The sequence below is a fragment of the Carya illinoinensis genome, chromosome 11, assembly GCF_018687715.1.
Source record: "Carya illinoinensis cultivar Pawnee chromosome 11, C.illinoinensisPawnee_v1, whole genome shotgun sequence".
Lineage (NCBI taxonomy): Eukaryota > Viridiplantae > Streptophyta > Magnoliopsida > Fagales > Juglandaceae > Carya > Carya illinoinensis.
In genome coordinates, this window is record NC_056762.1 from 19457406 (window position 1) to 19471085 (window position 13680).

Sequence of the window (13680 nt, forward strand, 5' to 3'; positions counted from 1 at the left end):
TGGGTATCGATCAGATCGCCGGTTGGCATGGGATAGGCATGGTGCGGCTAGGTCGTAATAGGATTATATTAGTTTTTCGCTGGTAGCATGATGGGTGCGATCCTACCAGCACTAATGCACCGGATCCCATCAGAACTCAGCAGTTAAGCGTGCTTGGGCGAGAGTAGTACTAGGATGGGTGACCTCCTGGGAAGTCCTCGTGTTGCACCCCCCCTTTTTATTTTTACCGCATCTCCGGTCTGATGGACCGGAACGACAACCGGGCAATGGATTCTTAGGAAAATCGCACCGACCCCATCGCTATCAATCAGATCGCCAGTTGGCATGGGATAGGCAGGGTGCGGCTAGGTCGTAATAGGATTATATTAGTTTTTCGCTGGTAGCATGATGGGTGCGATCATACCAGCACTAATGCACCGGATCCCATCAGAACTCCGCAGTTAAGCGTGCTTGGGCGAGAGTAGTACTAGGATGGGTGACCTCCTGGGAAGTCCTCGTGTTGCACCCCCCCTTTTAATTTTTACCGCATCTCTGGTCGGATGGACCGGAACGAGAACCAGGGAATGGATTTTTAGGAAAATCGCACCGACCCCATCGCGTAGCAATGGGTATCGGTCAGATCGCCGGTTGGCATGAGATAGGCAGGGTGCGGCTAGGTCGTAATAGGATTATATTAGTTTTTCGCTGGTAGCATGATGGGTGCGATCATACCAGCACTAATGCACCGGATCCCATCAGAACTCCGCAGTTAAGCGTGCTTGGGCGAGAGTAGTACTAGGATGGGTGACCTCCTGGGAAGTCCTCGTGTTGCACCCCCCCTTTTAATTTTTACCGCATCTCTGGTCGGATGGACCGGAACGAGAACCAGGGAATGGATTTTTAGGAAAATCGCACCGACCCCATCGCGTAGCAATGGGTATCGGTCAGATCGCCGGTTGGCATGAGATAGGCAGGGTGCGGCTAGGTCGTAATAGGATTATATTAGTTTTTCGCTGGTAGCATGATGGGTGCGATCATACCAGCACTAATGCACCGGATCCCATCAGAACTCCGCAGTTAAGCGTGCTTGGGCGAGAGTAGTACTAGGATGGGTGACCTCCTGGGAAGTCCTCGTGTTGCACCCCCCCTTTTTATTTTTACCGCATCTCCGGTCGGATGGACCGGAACGACAACCGGGCAATGGATTCTTAGGAAAATCGCACCGACCCCATCGCTATCAATCAGATCGCCAGTTGGCATGGGATAGGCAGGGTGCGGCTAGGTCGTAATAGGATTATATTAGTTTTTCGCTGGTAGCATGATGGGTGCGATCATACCAGCACTAATGCACCGGATCCCATCAGAACTCCGCAGTTAAGCGTGCTTGGGCGAGAGTAGTACTAGGATGGGTGACCTCCTGGGAAGTCCTCGTGTTGCACCCCCCCTTTTAATTTTTACCGCATCTCTGGTCGGATGGACCGGAACGAGAACCGGGGAATGGATTTTTAGGAAAATCGCACCGACCCCATCGCGTAGCAATGGGTATCGGTCAGATCGCCGGTTGGCATGAGATAGGCAGGGTGCGGCTAGGTCGTAATAGGATTATATTAGTTTTTCGCTGGTAGCATGATGGGTGCGATCATACCAGCACTAATGCACCGGATCCCATCAGAACTCCGCAGTTAAGCGTGCTTGGGCGAGAGTAGTACTAGGATGGGTGACCTCCTGGGAAGTCCTCGTGTTGCACCCCCCCTTTTTATTTTTACCGCATCTCCGGTCGGATGGACCGGAACGACAACCGGGCAATGGATTCTTAGGAAAATCGCACCGACCCCATCGCGTAGCAATGGGTATCGATCAGATCGCCGGTTGGCATGGGATAGGCATGGTGCGGCTAGGTCGTAATAGGATTATATTAGTTTTTCGCTGGTAGCATGATGGGTGCGATCATACCAGCACTAATGCACCGGATCCCATCAGAACTCCGCAGTTAAGCGTGCTTGGGCGAGAGTAGTACTAGGATGGGTGACCTCCTGGGAAGTCCTCGTGTTGCACCCCCCTTTTTATTTTTACCGCATCTCCGGTCGGATGGACCGGAACGACAACCGGGCAATGGATTCTTAGGAAAATCGCACCGACCCCATCGCTATCAATCAGATCGCCAGTTGGCATGGGATAGGCAGGGTGCGGCTAGGTCGTAATAGGATTATATTAGTTTTTCGCTGGTAGCATGATGGGTGCGATCATACCAGCACTAATGCACCGGATCCCATCAGAACTCCGCAGTTAAGCGTGCTTGGGCGAGAGTAGTACTAGGATGGGTGACCTCCTGGGAAGTCCTCGTGTTGCACCCCCCCTTTTAATTTTTACCGCATCTCTGGTCGGATGGACCGGAACGAGAACCAGGGAATGGATTTTTAGGAAAATCGCACCGACCCCATCGCGTAGCGATGGGTATCGGTCAGATCGCCGGTTGGCATGAGATAGGCAGGGTGCGGCTAGGTCGTAATAGGATTATATTAGTTTTGCGCTGGTAGCATGATGGGTGCGATCATACCAGCACTAATGCACCGGATCCCATCAGAACTCCGCAGTTAAGCGTGCTTGGGCGAGAGTAGTACTAGGATGGGTGACCTCCTGGGAAGTCCTCGTGTTGCACCCCCCCTTTTAATTTTTACCGCATCTCTGGTCGGATGGACCGGAACGAGAACCAGGGAATGGATTTTTAGGAAAATCGCACCGACCCCATCGCGTAGCAATGGGTATCGGTCAGATCGCCGGTTGGCATGAGATAGGCAGGGTGCGGCTAGGTCGTAATAGGATTATATTAGTTTTTCGCTGGTAGCATGATGGGTGCGATCATACCAGCACTAATGCACCGGATCCCATCAGAACTCCGCAGTTAAGCGTGCTTGGGCGAGAGTAGTACTAGGATGGGTGACCTCCTGGGAAGTCCTCGTGTTGCACCCCCCCTTTTAATTTTTACCGCATCTCTGGTCGGATGGACCGGAACGAGAACCAGGGAATGGATTTTTAGGAAAATCGCACCGACCCCATCGCGTAGCAATGGGTATCGGTCAGATCGCCGGTTGGCATGAGATAGGCAGGGTGCGGCTAGGTCGTAATAGGATTATATTAGTTTTTCGCTGGTAGCATGATGGGTGCGATCATACCAGCACTAATGCACCGGATCCCATCAGAACTCCGCAGTTAAGCGTGCTTGGGCGAGAGTAGTACTAGGATGGGTGACCTCCTGGGAAGTCCTCGTGTTGCACCCCCCCTTTTTATTTTTACCGCATCTCCGGTCGGATGGACCGGAACGACAACCGGGCAATGGATTCTTAGGAAAATCGCACCGACCCCATCGCTATCAATCAGATCGCCAGTTGGCATGGGATAGGCAGGGTGCGGCTAGGTCGTAATAGGATTATATTAGTTTTTCGCTGGTAGCATGATGGGTGCGATCATACCAGCACTAATGCACCGGATCCCATCAGAACTCCGCAGTTAAGCGTGCTTGGGCGAGAGTAGTACTAGGATGGGTGACCTCCTGGGAAGTCCTCGTGTTGCACCCCCCCTTTTAATTTTTACCGCATCTCTGGTCGGATGGACCGGAACGAGAACCGGGGAATGGATTTTTAGGAAAATCGCACCGACCCCATCGCGTAGCAATGGGTATCGGTCAGATCGCCGGTTGGCATGAGATAGGCAGGGTGCGGCTAGGTCGTAATAGGATTATATTAGTTTTTCGCTGGTAGCATGATGGGTGCGATCATACCAGCACTAATGCACCGGATCCCATCAGAACTCCGCAGTTAAGCGTGCTTGGGCGAGAGTAGTACTAGGATGGGTGACCTCCTGGGAAGTCCTCGTGTTGCACCCCCCCTTTTTATTTTTACCGCATCTCCGGTCGGATGGACCGGAACGACAACCGGGCAATGGATTCTTAGGAAAATCGCACCGACCCCATCGCGTAGCAATGGGTATCGATCAGATCGCCGGTTGGCATGGGATAGGCATGGTGCGGCTAGGTCGTAATAGGATTATATTAGTTTTTCGCTGGTAGCATGATGGGTGCGATCATACCAGCACTAATGCACCGGATCCCATCAGAACTCCGCAGTTAAGCGTGCTTGGGCGAGAGTAGTACTAGGATGGGTGACCTCCTGGGAAGTCCTCGTGTTGCACCCCCCCTTTTTATTTTTACCGCATCTCCGGTCGGATGCACCGGAACGACAACCGGGCAATGGATTCTTAGGAAAATCGCACCGACCCCATCGCTATCAATCAGATCGCCAGTTGGCATGGGATAGGCAGGGTGCGGCTAGGTCGTAATAGGATTATATTAGTTTTTCGCTGGTAGCATGATGGGTGCGATCATACCAGCACTAATGCAACGGATCCCATCAGAACTCCGCAGTTAAGCGTGCTTGGGCGAGAGTAGTACTAGGATGGGTGACCTCCTGGGAAGTCCTCGTGTTGCACCCCCCCTTTTAATTTTTACCGCATCTCTGGTCGGATGGACCGGAACGAGAACCAGGGAATGGATTTTTAGGAAAATCGCACCGACCCCATCGCGTAGCGATGGGTATCGGTCAGATCGCCGGTTGGCATGAGATAGGCAGGGTGCGGCTAGGTCGTAATAGGATTATATTAGTTTTGCGCTGGTAGCATGATGGGTGCGATCATACCAGCACTAATGCACCGGATCCCATCAGAACTCCGCAGTTAAGCGTGCTTGGGCGAGAGTAGTACTAGGATGGGTGACCTCCTGGGAAGTCCTCGTGTTGCACCCCCCCTTTTTATTTTTACCGCATCTCCGGTCGGATGGACCGGAACGACAACCGGGCAATGGATTCTTAGGAAAATCGCACCGACCCCATCGCTATCAATCAGATCGCCAGTTGGCATGGGATAGGCAGGGTGCGGCTAGGTCGTAATAGGATTATATTAGTTTTTCGCTGGTAGCACGATGGGTGCGATCATACCAGCACTAATGCACCGGATCCCATCAGAACTCCGCAGTTAAGCGTGCTTGGGCGAGAGTAGTAGTAGGATGGGTGACCTCCTGGGAAGTCCTCGTGTTGCACCCCCCCTTTTTATTTTTACCGCATCTCCGGTCTGATGGACCGGAACGACAACCGGGCAATGGATTCTTAGGAAAATCGCACCGACCCCATCGCTATCAATCAGATCGCCAGTTGGCATGGGATAGGCAGGGTGCGGCTAGGTCGTAATAGGATTATATTAGTTTTTCGCTGGTAGCATGATGGGTGCGATCATACCAGCACTAATGCACCGGATCCCATCAGAACTCCGCAGTTAAGCGTGCTTGGGCGAGAGTAGTACTAGGATGGGTGACCTCCTGGGAAGTCCTCGTGTTGCACCCCCCCTTTTAATTTTTACCGCATCTCTGGTCGGATGGACCGGAACGAGAACCAGGGAATGGATTTTTAGGAAAATCGCACCGACCCCATCGCGTAGCGATGGGTATCGGTCAGATCGCCGGTTGGCATGAGATAGGCAGGGTGCGGCTAGGTCGTAATAGGATTATATTAGTTTTGCGCTGGTAGCATGATGGGTGCGATCATACCAGCACTAATGCACCGGATCCCATCAGAACTCCGCAGTTAAGCGTGCTTGGGCGAGAGTAGTACTAGGATGGGTGACCTCCTGGGAAGTCCTCGTGTTGCACCCCCCCTTTTAATTTTTACCGCATCTCTGGTCGGATGGACCGGAACGAGAACCAGGGAATGGATTTTTAGGAAAATCGCACCGACCCCATCGCGTAGCAATGGGTATCGGTCAGATCGCCGGTTGGCATGAGATAGGCAGGGTGCGGCTAGGTCGTAATAGGATTATATTAGTTTTTCGCTGGTAGCATGATGGGTGCGATCATACCAGCACTAATGCACCGGATCCCATCAGAACTCCGCAGTTAAGCGTGCTTGGGCGAGAGTAGTACTAGGATGGGTGACCTCCTGGGAAGTCCTCGTGTTGCACCCCCCGTTTTTATTTTTACCGCATCTCCGGTCGGATGGACCGGAACGACAACCGGGCAATGGATTCTTAGGAAAATCGCACCGACCCCATCGCGTAGCAATGGGTATCGATCAGATCGCCGGTTGGCATGGGATAGGCATGGTGCGGCTAGGTCGTAATAGGATTATATTAGTTTTTCGCTGGTAGCATGATGGGTGCGATCCTACCAGCACTAATGCACCGGATCCCATCAGAACTCAGCAGTTAAGCGTGCTTGGGCGAGAGTAGTACTAGGATGGGTGACCTCCTGGGAAGTCCTCGTGTTGCACCCCCCCTTTTTATTTTTACCGCATCTCCGGTCTGATGGACCGGAACGACAACCGGGCAATGGATTCTTAGGAAAATCGCACCGACCCCATCGCTATCAATCAGATCGCCAGTTGGCATGGGATAGGCAGGGTGCGGCTAGGTCGTAATAGGATTATATTAGTTTTTCGCTGGTAGCATGATGGGTGCGATCATACCAGCACTAATGCACCGGATCCCATCAGAACTCCGCAGTTAAGCGTGCTTGGGCGAGAGTAGTACTAGGATGGGTGACCTCCTGTGAAATCCTCGTGTTGCACCCCCCCTTTTAATTTTTACCGCATCTCTGGTCGGATGGACCGGAACAAGAACCAGGGAATGGATTTTTAGGAAAATCGCACCGACCCCATCGCGTAGCAATGGGTATCGGTCAGATCGCCGGTTGGCATGAGATAGGCAGGGTGCGGCTAGGTCGTAATAGGATTATATTAGTTTTGCGCTGGTAGCATGATGGGTGCGATCATACCAGCACTAATGCACCGGATCCCATCAGAACTCCGCAGTTAAGCGTGCTTGGGCGAGAGTAGTACTAGGATGGGTGACCTCCTGGGAAGTCCTCGTGTTGCACCCCCCCTTTTAATTTTTACCGCATCTCTGGTCGGATGGACCGGAACGAGAACCAGGGAATGGATTTTTAGGAAAATCGCACCGACCCCATCGCGTAGCAATGGGTATCGGTCAGATCGCCGGTTGGCATGAGATAGGCAGGGTGCGGCTAGGTCGTAATAGGATTATATTAGTTTTTCGCTGGTAGCATGATGGGTGCGATCATACCAGCACTAATGCACCGGATCCCATCAGAACTCCGCAGTTAAGCGTGCTTGGGCGAGAGTAGTACTAGGATGGGTGACCTCCTGGGAAGTCCTCGTGTTGCACCCCCCCTTTTTATTTTTACCGCATCTCCGGTCGGATGGACCGGAACGACAACCGGGCAATGGATTCTTAGGAAAATCGCACCGACCCCATCGCGTAGCAATGGGTATCGATCAGATCGCCGGTTGGCATGGGATAGGCATGGTGCGGCTAGGTCGTAATAGGATTATATTAGTTTTTCGCTGGTAGCATGATGGGTGCGATCCTACCAGCACTAATGCACCGGATCCCATCAGAACTCAGCAGTTAAGCGTGCTTGGGCGAGAGTAGTACTAGGATGGGTGACCTCCTGGGAAGTCCTCGTGTTGCACCCCCCCTTTTTATTTTTACCGCATCTCCGGTCTGATGGACCGGAACGACAACCGGGCAATGGATTCTTAGGAAAATCGCACCGACCCCATCGCTATCAATCAGATCGCCAGTTGGCATGGGATAGGCAGGGTGCGGCTAGGTCGTAATAGGATTATATTAGTTTTTCGCTGGTAGCATGATGGGTGCGATCATACCAGCACTAATGCACCGGATCCCATCAGAACTCCGCAGTTAAGCGTGCTTGGGCGAGAGTAGTACTAGGATGGGTGACCTCCTGTGAAATCCTCGTGTTGCACCCCCCCTTTTAATTTTTACCGCATCTCTGGTCGGATGGACCGGAACAAGAACCAGGGAATGGATTTTTAGGAAAATCGCACCGACCCCATCGCGTAGCAATGGGTATCGGTCAGATCGCCGGTTGGCATGAGATAGGCAGGGTGCGGCTAGGTCGTAATAGGATTATATTAGTTTTTCGCTGGTAGCATGATGGGTGCGATCATACCAGCACTAATGCACCGGATCCCATCAGAACTCCGCAGTTAAGCGTGCTTGGGCGAGAGTAGTACTAGGATGGGTGACCTCCTGGGAAGTCCTCGTGTTGCACCCCCCCTTTTAATTTTTACCGCATCTCTGGTCGGATGGACCGGAACGAGAACCAGGGAATGGATTTTTAGGAAAATCGCACCGACCCCATCGCGTAGCAATGGGTATCGGTCAGATCGCCGGTTGGCATGAGATAGGCAGGGTGCGGCTAGGTCGTAATAGGATTATATTAGTTTTTCGCTGGTAGCATGATGGGTGCGATCGTACCAGCACTAATGCACCGGATCCCATCAGAACTCCGCAGTTAAGCGTGCTTGGGCGAGAGTAGTACTAGGATGGGTGACCTCCTGGGAAGTCCTCGTGTTGCACCCCCCCTTTTTATTTTTACCGCATCTCCGGTCGGATGGACCGGAACGACAACCGGGCAATGGATTCTTAGGAAAATCGCACCGAGCCCATCGCTATCAATCAGATCGCCAGTTGGCATGGGATAGGCAGGGTGCGGCTAGGTCGTAATAGGATTATATTTGTTTTTCGCTGGTAGCATGATGGGTGCGATCATACCAGCACTAATGCACCGGATCCCATCAGAACTCCGCAGTTAAGCGTGCTTGGGCGAGAGTAGTACTAGGATGGGTGACCTCCTGGGAAGTCCTCGTGTTGCACCCCCCCTTTTAATTTTTACCGCATCTCTGGTCGGATGGACCGGAACGAGAACCGGGGAATGGATTTTTAGGAAAATCGCACCGACCCCATCGCGTAGCAATGGGTATCGGTCAGATCGCCGGTTGGCATGAGATAGGCAGGGTGCGGCTAGGTCGTAATAGGATTATATTAGTTTTTCGCTGGTAGCATGATGGGTGCGATCATACCAGCACTAATGCACCGGATCCCATCAGAACTCCGCAGTTAAGCGTGCTTGGGCGAGAGTAGTACTAGGATGGGTGACCTACTGGGAAGTCCTCGTGTTGCACCCCCCCTTTTTATTTTTACCGCATCTCCGGTCGGATGGACCGGAACGACAACCGGGCAATGGATTCTTAGGAAAATCGCACCGACCCCATCGCGTAGCAATGGGTATCGATCAGATCGCCGGTTGGCATGGGATAGGCATGGTGCGGCTAGGTCGTAATAGGATTATATTAGTTTTTCGCTGGTAGCATGATGGGTGCGATCATACCAGCACTAATGCACCGGATCCCATCAGAACTCCGCAGTTAAGCGTGCTTGGGCGAGAGTAGTACTAGGATGGGTGACCTCCTGGGAAGTCCTCGTGTTGCACCCCCCCTTTTTATTTTTACCGCATCTCCGGTCGGATGGACCGGAACGACAACCGGGCAATGGATTCTTAGGAAAATCGCACCGACCCCATCGCTATCAATCAGATCGCCAGTTGGCATGGGATAGGCAGGGTGCGGCTAGGTCATAATAGGATTATATTAGTTTTTCGCTGGTAGCATGATGGGTGCGATCATACCAGCACTAATGCACCGGATCCCATCAGAACTCCGCAGTTAAGCGTGCTTGGGCGAGAGTAGTACTAGGATGGGTGACCTCCTGGGAAGTCCTCGTGTTGCACCCCCCCTTTTAATTTTTACCGCATCTCTGGTCGGATGGACCGGAACGAGAACCAGGGAATGGATTTTTAGGAAAATCGCACCGACCCCATCGCGTAGCGATGGGTATCGGTCAGATCGCCGGTTGGCATGAGATAGGCAGGGTGCGGCTAGGTCGTAATAGGATTATATTAGTTTTGCGCTGGTAGCATGATGGGTGCGATCATACCAGCACTAATGCACCGGATCCCATCAGAACTCCGCAGTTAAGCGTGCTTGGGCGAGAGTAGTACTAGGATGGGTGACCTCCTGGGAAGTCCTCGTGTTGCACCCCCCCTTTTAATTTTTACCGCATCTCTGGTCGGATGGACCGGAACGAGAACCAGGGAATGGATTTTTAGGAAAATCGCACCGACCCCATCGCGTAGCAATGAGTATCGGTCAGATCGCCGGTTGGCATGAGATAGGCAGGGTGCGGCTAGGTCGTAATAGGATTATATTAGTTTTTCGCTGGTAGCATGATGGGTGCGATCATACCAGCACTAATGCACCGGATCCCATCAGAACTCCGCAGTTAAGCGTGCTTGGGCGAGAGTAGTACTAGGATGGGTGACCTCCTGGGAAGTCCTCGTGTTGCACCCCCCCTTTTAATTTTTACCGCATCTCTGGTCGGATGGACCGGAACGAGAACCAGGGAATGGATTTTTAGGAAAATCGCACCGACCCCATCGCGTAGCAATGGGTATCGGTCAGATCGCCGGTTGGCATGAGATAGGCAGGGTGCGGCTAGGTCGTAATAGGATTATATTAGTTTTTCGCTGGTAGCATGATGGGTGCGATCGTACCAGCACTAATGCACCGGATCCCATCAGAACTCCGCAGTTAAGCGTGCTTGGGCGAGAGTAGTACTAGGATGGGTGACCTCCTGGGAAGTCCTCGTGTTGCACCCCCCCTTTTTATTTTTACCGCATCTCCGGTCGGATGGACCGGAACGACAACCGGGCAATGGATTCTTAGGAAAATCGCACCGAGCCCATCGCTATCAATCAGATCGCCAGTTGGCATGGGATAGGCAGGGTGCGGCTAGGTCGTAATAGGATTATATTTGTTTTTCGCTGGTAGCATGATGGGTGCGATCATACCAGCACTAATGCACCGGATCCCATCAGAACTCCGCAGTTAAGCGTGCTTGGGCGAGAGTAGTACTAGGATGGGTGACCTCCTGGGAAGTCCTCGTGTTGCACCCCCCCTTTTAATTTTTACCGCATCTCTGGTCGGATGGACCGGAACGAGAACCGGGGAATGGATTTTTAGGAAAATCGCACCGACCCCATCGCGTAGCAATGGGTATCGGTCAGATCGCCGGTTGGCATGAGATAGGCAGGGTGCGGCTAGGTCGTAATAGGATTATATTAGTTTTTCGCTGGTAGCATGATGGGTGCGATCATACCAGCACTAATGCACCGGATCCCATCAGAACTCCGCAGTTAAGCGTGCTTGGGCGAGAGTAGTACTAGGATGGGTGACCTACTGGGAAGTCCTCGTGTTGCACCCCCCCTTTTTATTTTTACCGCATCTCCGGTCGGATGGACCGGAACGACAACCGGGCAATGGATTCTTAGGAAAATCGCACCGACCCCATCGCGTAGCAATGGGTATCGATCAGATCGCCGGTTGGCATGGGATAGGCATGGTGCGGCTAGGTCGTAATAGGATTATATTAGTTTTTCGCTGGTAGCATGATGGGTGCGATCATACCAGCACTAATGCACCGGATCCCATCAGAACTCCGCAGTTAAGCGTGCTTGGGCGAGAGTAGTACTAGGATGGGTGACCTCCTGGGAAGTCCTCGTGTTGCACCCCCCCTTTTTATTTTTACCGCATCTCCGGTCGGATGGACCGGAACGACAACCGGGCAATGGATTCTTAGGAAAATCGCACCGACCCCATCGCTATCAATCAGATCGCCAGTTGGCATGGGATAGGCAGGGTGCGGCTAGGTCATAATAGGATTATATTAGTTTTTCGCTGGTAGCATGATGGGTGCGATCATACCAGCACTAATGCACCGGATCCCATCAGAACTCCGCAGTTAAGCGTGCTTGGGCGAGAGTAGTACTAGGATGGGTGACCTCCTGGGAAGTCCTCGTGTTGCACCCCCCCTTTTAATTTTTACCGCATCTCTGGTCGGATGGACCGGAACGAGAACCAGGGAATGGATTTTTAGGAAAATCGCACCGACCCCATCGCGTAGCGATGGGTATCGGTCAGATCGCCGGTTGGCATGAGATAGGCAGGGTGCGGCTAGGTCGTAATAGGATTATATTAGTTTTGCGCTGGTAGCATGATGGGTGCGATCATACCAGCACTAATGCACCGGATCCCATCAGAACTCCGCAGTTAAGCGTGCTTGGGCGAGAGTAGTACTAGGATGGGTGACCTCCTGGGAAGTCCTCGTGTTGCACCCCCCCTTTTAATTTTTACCGCATCTCTGGTCGGATGGACCGGAACGAGAACCAGGGAATGGATTTTTAGGAAAATCGCACCGACCCCATCGCGTAGCAATGAGTATCGGTCAGATCGCCGGTTGGCATGAGATAGGCAGGGTGCGGCTAGGTCGTAATAGGATTATATTAGTTTTTCGCTGGTAGCATGATGGGTGCGATCATACCAGCACTAATGCACCGGATCCCATCAGAACTCCGCAGTTAAGCGTGCTTGGGCGAGAGTAGTACTAGGATGGGTGACCTCCTGGGAAGTCCTCGTGTTGCACCCCCCCTTTTAATTTTTACCGCATCTCTGGTCGGATGGACCGGAACGAGAACCAGGGAATGGATTTTTAGGAAAATCGCACCGACCCCATCGCGTAGCAATGGGTATCGGTCAGATCGCCGGTTGGCATGAGATAGGCAGGGTGCGGCTAGGTCGTAATAGGATTATATTAGTTTTTCGCTGGTAGCATGATGGGTGCGATCGTACCAGCACTAATGCACCGGATCCCATCAGAACTCCGCAGTTAAGCGTGCTTGGGCGAGAGTAGTACTAGGATGGGTGACCTCCTGGGAAGTCCTCGTGTTGCACCCCCCCTTTTTATTTTTACCGCATCTCCGGTCGGATGGACCGGAACGACAACCGGGCAATGGATTCTTAGGAAAATCGCACCGACCCCATCGCTATCAATCAGATCGCCAGTTGGCATGGGATAGGCAGGGTGCGGCTAGGTCGTAATAGGATTATATTAGTTTTTCGCTGGTAGCATGATGGGTGCGATCATACCAGCACTAATGCACCGGATCCCATCAGAACTCCGCAGTGAAGCGTGCTTGGGCGAGAGTAGTACTAGGATGGGTGACCTCCTGGGAAGTCCTCGTGTTGCACCCCCCCTTTTTATTTTTACCGCATCTCCGGTCGGATGGACCGGAACGACAACCGGGCAATGGATTCTTAGGAAAATCGCACCGACCCCATCGCTATCAATCAGATCGCCAGTTGGCATGGGATAGGCAGGGTGCGGCTAGGTCGTAATAGGATTATATTAGTTTTTCGCTGGTAGCATGATGGGTGCGATCATACCAGCACTAATGCACCGGATCCCATCAGAACTCCGCAGTTAAGCGTGCTTGGGCGAGAGTAGTACTAGGATGGGTGACCTCCTGGGAAGTCCTCGTGTTGCACCCCCCCTTTTTATTTTTACCGCATCTCCGGTCGGATGGACCGGAACGACAACCGGGCAATGGATTCTTAGGAAAATCGCACCGACCCCATCGCTATCAATCAGATCGCCAGTTGGCATGGGATAGGCAGGGTGCGGCTAGGTCGTAATAGGATTATATTAGTTTTTCGCTGGTAGCATGATGGGTGCGATCATACCAGCACTAATGCACCGGATCCCATCAGAACTCCGCAGTTAAGCGTGCTTGGGCGAGAGTAGTACTAGGATGGGTGACCTCCTGGGAAGTCCTCGTGTTGCACCCCCCCTTTTTATTTTTACCGCATCTCCGGTCGGATGGACCGGAACGACAACCGGGCAATGGATTCTTAGGAAAATCGCACCGAGCCCATCGCTATC

At 52.5% G+C, this 13680-nt stretch overlaps 45 non-coding genes across 45 annotated transcripts; all 45 read left to right on the forward strand.

Annotated features, from left to right (window-relative positions):
* The first annotated feature begins 92 nt into the window (after window positions 1–92).
* LOC122283110 lies at window positions 93–211 on the forward strand. The gene has a single exon (XR_006230592.1). It is a non-coding gene; the product is annotated as a 5S ribosomal RNA (ribosomal RNA).
* A 178-nt stretch (window positions 212–389) lies between these two features.
* LOC122286047 lies at window positions 390–508 on the forward strand. The gene has a single exon (XR_006233387.1). It is a non-coding gene; the product is annotated as a 5S ribosomal RNA (ribosomal RNA).
* Window positions 509–697: 189 nt separating this feature from the next.
* Window positions 698–816, forward strand: LOC122286048. The gene has a single exon (XR_006233388.1). It is a non-coding gene; the product is annotated as a 5S ribosomal RNA (ribosomal RNA).
* A 189-nt stretch (window positions 817–1005) lies between these two features.
* On the forward strand, window positions 1006–1124 carry LOC122286049. Its single transcript, XR_006233389.1, has one exon. It is a non-coding gene; the product is annotated as a 5S ribosomal RNA (ribosomal RNA).
* A 178-nt stretch (window positions 1125–1302) lies between these two features.
* LOC122286050 lies at window positions 1303–1421 on the forward strand. The gene has a single exon (XR_006233390.1). It is a non-coding gene; the product is annotated as a 5S ribosomal RNA (ribosomal RNA).
* A 189-nt stretch (window positions 1422–1610) lies between these two features.
* On the forward strand, window positions 1611–1729 carry LOC122286051. Its single transcript, XR_006233391.1, has one exon. It is a non-coding gene; the product is annotated as a 5S ribosomal RNA (ribosomal RNA).
* Window positions 1730–1918: 189 nt separating this feature from the next.
* On the forward strand, window positions 1919–2037 carry LOC122286053. Its single transcript, XR_006233393.1, has one exon. It is a non-coding gene; the product is annotated as a 5S ribosomal RNA (ribosomal RNA).
* Window positions 2038–2214: 177 nt separating this feature from the next.
* Window positions 2215–2333, forward strand: LOC122286054. The gene has a single exon (XR_006233394.1). It is a non-coding gene; the product is annotated as a 5S ribosomal RNA (ribosomal RNA).
* A 189-nt stretch (window positions 2334–2522) lies between these two features.
* LOC122286055 lies at window positions 2523–2641 on the forward strand. Its single transcript, XR_006233395.1, has one exon. It is a non-coding gene; the product is annotated as a 5S ribosomal RNA (ribosomal RNA).
* Window positions 2642–2830: 189 nt separating this feature from the next.
* Window positions 2831–2949, forward strand: LOC122286056. The gene has a single exon (XR_006233396.1). It is a non-coding gene; the product is annotated as a 5S ribosomal RNA (ribosomal RNA).
* Window positions 2950–3138: 189 nt separating this feature from the next.
* LOC122286057 lies at window positions 3139–3257 on the forward strand. The gene has a single exon (XR_006233397.1). It is a non-coding gene; the product is annotated as a 5S ribosomal RNA (ribosomal RNA).
* A 178-nt stretch (window positions 3258–3435) lies between these two features.
* On the forward strand, window positions 3436–3554 carry LOC122286060. The gene has a single exon (XR_006233399.1). It is a non-coding gene; the product is annotated as a 5S ribosomal RNA (ribosomal RNA).
* Window positions 3555–3743: 189 nt separating this feature from the next.
* Window positions 3744–3862, forward strand: LOC122286061. The gene has a single exon (XR_006233400.1). It is a non-coding gene; the product is annotated as a 5S ribosomal RNA (ribosomal RNA).
* A 189-nt stretch (window positions 3863–4051) lies between these two features.
* On the forward strand, window positions 4052–4170 carry LOC122286062. The gene has a single exon (XR_006233401.1). It is a non-coding gene; the product is annotated as a 5S ribosomal RNA (ribosomal RNA).
* Window positions 4171–4348: 178 nt separating this feature from the next.
* On the forward strand, window positions 4349–4467 carry LOC122288093. Its single transcript, XR_006235368.1, has one exon. It is a non-coding gene; the product is annotated as a 5S ribosomal RNA (ribosomal RNA).
* Window positions 4468–4656: 189 nt separating this feature from the next.
* Window positions 4657–4775, forward strand: LOC122286063. The gene has a single exon (XR_006233402.1). It is a non-coding gene; the product is annotated as a 5S ribosomal RNA (ribosomal RNA).
* A 178-nt stretch (window positions 4776–4953) lies between these two features.
* LOC122287735 lies at window positions 4954–5072 on the forward strand. Its single transcript, XR_006235023.1, has one exon. It is a non-coding gene; the product is annotated as a 5S ribosomal RNA (ribosomal RNA).
* A 178-nt stretch (window positions 5073–5250) lies between these two features.
* LOC122286064 lies at window positions 5251–5369 on the forward strand. The gene has a single exon (XR_006233403.1). It is a non-coding gene; the product is annotated as a 5S ribosomal RNA (ribosomal RNA).
* Window positions 5370–5558: 189 nt separating this feature from the next.
* LOC122286065 lies at window positions 5559–5677 on the forward strand. Its single transcript, XR_006233404.1, has one exon. It is a non-coding gene; the product is annotated as a 5S ribosomal RNA (ribosomal RNA).
* Window positions 5678–5866: 189 nt separating this feature from the next.
* On the forward strand, window positions 5867–5985 carry LOC122286066. The gene has a single exon (XR_006233405.1). It is a non-coding gene; the product is annotated as a 5S ribosomal RNA (ribosomal RNA).
* A 189-nt stretch (window positions 5986–6174) lies between these two features.
* Window positions 6175–6293, forward strand: LOC122283112. Its single transcript, XR_006230594.1, has one exon. It is a non-coding gene; the product is annotated as a 5S ribosomal RNA (ribosomal RNA).
* Window positions 6294–6471: 178 nt separating this feature from the next.
* LOC122287621 lies at window positions 6472–6590 on the forward strand. Its single transcript, XR_006234911.1, has one exon. It is a non-coding gene; the product is annotated as a 5S ribosomal RNA (ribosomal RNA).
* A 189-nt stretch (window positions 6591–6779) lies between these two features.
* On the forward strand, window positions 6780–6898 carry LOC122286067. The gene has a single exon (XR_006233406.1). It is a non-coding gene; the product is annotated as a 5S ribosomal RNA (ribosomal RNA).
* Window positions 6899–7087: 189 nt separating this feature from the next.
* Window positions 7088–7206, forward strand: LOC122286068. Its single transcript, XR_006233407.1, has one exon. It is a non-coding gene; the product is annotated as a 5S ribosomal RNA (ribosomal RNA).
* Window positions 7207–7395: 189 nt separating this feature from the next.
* On the forward strand, window positions 7396–7514 carry LOC122283113. The gene has a single exon (XR_006230595.1). It is a non-coding gene; the product is annotated as a 5S ribosomal RNA (ribosomal RNA).
* A 178-nt stretch (window positions 7515–7692) lies between these two features.
* On the forward strand, window positions 7693–7811 carry LOC122287622. The gene has a single exon (XR_006234912.1). It is a non-coding gene; the product is annotated as a 5S ribosomal RNA (ribosomal RNA).
* A 189-nt stretch (window positions 7812–8000) lies between these two features.
* LOC122286069 lies at window positions 8001–8119 on the forward strand. Its single transcript, XR_006233408.1, has one exon. It is a non-coding gene; the product is annotated as a 5S ribosomal RNA (ribosomal RNA).
* A 189-nt stretch (window positions 8120–8308) lies between these two features.
* Window positions 8309–8427, forward strand: LOC122287625. Its single transcript, XR_006234915.1, has one exon. It is a non-coding gene; the product is annotated as a 5S ribosomal RNA (ribosomal RNA).
* A 178-nt stretch (window positions 8428–8605) lies between these two features.
* On the forward strand, window positions 8606–8724 carry LOC122286071. Its single transcript, XR_006233410.1, has one exon. It is a non-coding gene; the product is annotated as a 5S ribosomal RNA (ribosomal RNA).
* Window positions 8725–8913: 189 nt separating this feature from the next.
* On the forward strand, window positions 8914–9032 carry LOC122287455. The gene has a single exon (XR_006234748.1). It is a non-coding gene; the product is annotated as a 5S ribosomal RNA (ribosomal RNA).
* Window positions 9033–9221: 189 nt separating this feature from the next.
* LOC122286072 lies at window positions 9222–9340 on the forward strand. Its single transcript, XR_006233411.1, has one exon. It is a non-coding gene; the product is annotated as a 5S ribosomal RNA (ribosomal RNA).
* Window positions 9341–9518: 178 nt separating this feature from the next.
* Window positions 9519–9637, forward strand: LOC122286073. The gene has a single exon (XR_006233412.1). It is a non-coding gene; the product is annotated as a 5S ribosomal RNA (ribosomal RNA).
* A 189-nt stretch (window positions 9638–9826) lies between these two features.
* On the forward strand, window positions 9827–9945 carry LOC122286074. Its single transcript, XR_006233413.1, has one exon. It is a non-coding gene; the product is annotated as a 5S ribosomal RNA (ribosomal RNA).
* A 189-nt stretch (window positions 9946–10134) lies between these two features.
* Window positions 10135–10253, forward strand: LOC122286076. Its single transcript, XR_006233414.1, has one exon. It is a non-coding gene; the product is annotated as a 5S ribosomal RNA (ribosomal RNA).
* A 189-nt stretch (window positions 10254–10442) lies between these two features.
* On the forward strand, window positions 10443–10561 carry LOC122287627. Its single transcript, XR_006234917.1, has one exon. It is a non-coding gene; the product is annotated as a 5S ribosomal RNA (ribosomal RNA).
* A 178-nt stretch (window positions 10562–10739) lies between these two features.
* On the forward strand, window positions 10740–10858 carry LOC122286077. The gene has a single exon (XR_006233415.1). It is a non-coding gene; the product is annotated as a 5S ribosomal RNA (ribosomal RNA).
* Window positions 10859–11047: 189 nt separating this feature from the next.
* On the forward strand, window positions 11048–11166 carry LOC122287456. Its single transcript, XR_006234749.1, has one exon. It is a non-coding gene; the product is annotated as a 5S ribosomal RNA (ribosomal RNA).
* Window positions 11167–11355: 189 nt separating this feature from the next.
* On the forward strand, window positions 11356–11474 carry LOC122286078. The gene has a single exon (XR_006233416.1). It is a non-coding gene; the product is annotated as a 5S ribosomal RNA (ribosomal RNA).
* Window positions 11475–11652: 178 nt separating this feature from the next.
* LOC122286079 lies at window positions 11653–11771 on the forward strand. Its single transcript, XR_006233417.1, has one exon. It is a non-coding gene; the product is annotated as a 5S ribosomal RNA (ribosomal RNA).
* Window positions 11772–11960: 189 nt separating this feature from the next.
* Window positions 11961–12079, forward strand: LOC122286080. Its single transcript, XR_006233419.1, has one exon. It is a non-coding gene; the product is annotated as a 5S ribosomal RNA (ribosomal RNA).
* A 189-nt stretch (window positions 12080–12268) lies between these two features.
* Window positions 12269–12387, forward strand: LOC122286081. The gene has a single exon (XR_006233420.1). It is a non-coding gene; the product is annotated as a 5S ribosomal RNA (ribosomal RNA).
* Window positions 12388–12576: 189 nt separating this feature from the next.
* On the forward strand, window positions 12577–12695 carry LOC122287628. The gene has a single exon (XR_006234918.1). It is a non-coding gene; the product is annotated as a 5S ribosomal RNA (ribosomal RNA).
* Window positions 12696–12873: 178 nt separating this feature from the next.
* LOC122287350 lies at window positions 12874–12992 on the forward strand. The gene has a single exon (XR_006234647.1). It is a non-coding gene; the product is annotated as a 5S ribosomal RNA (ribosomal RNA).
* Window positions 12993–13170: 178 nt separating this feature from the next.
* Window positions 13171–13289, forward strand: LOC122286083. Its single transcript, XR_006233422.1, has one exon. It is a non-coding gene; the product is annotated as a 5S ribosomal RNA (ribosomal RNA).
* A 178-nt stretch (window positions 13290–13467) lies between these two features.
* On the forward strand, window positions 13468–13586 carry LOC122286084. The gene has a single exon (XR_006233423.1). It is a non-coding gene; the product is annotated as a 5S ribosomal RNA (ribosomal RNA).
* Window positions 13587–13680: the final 94 nt, after the last annotated feature.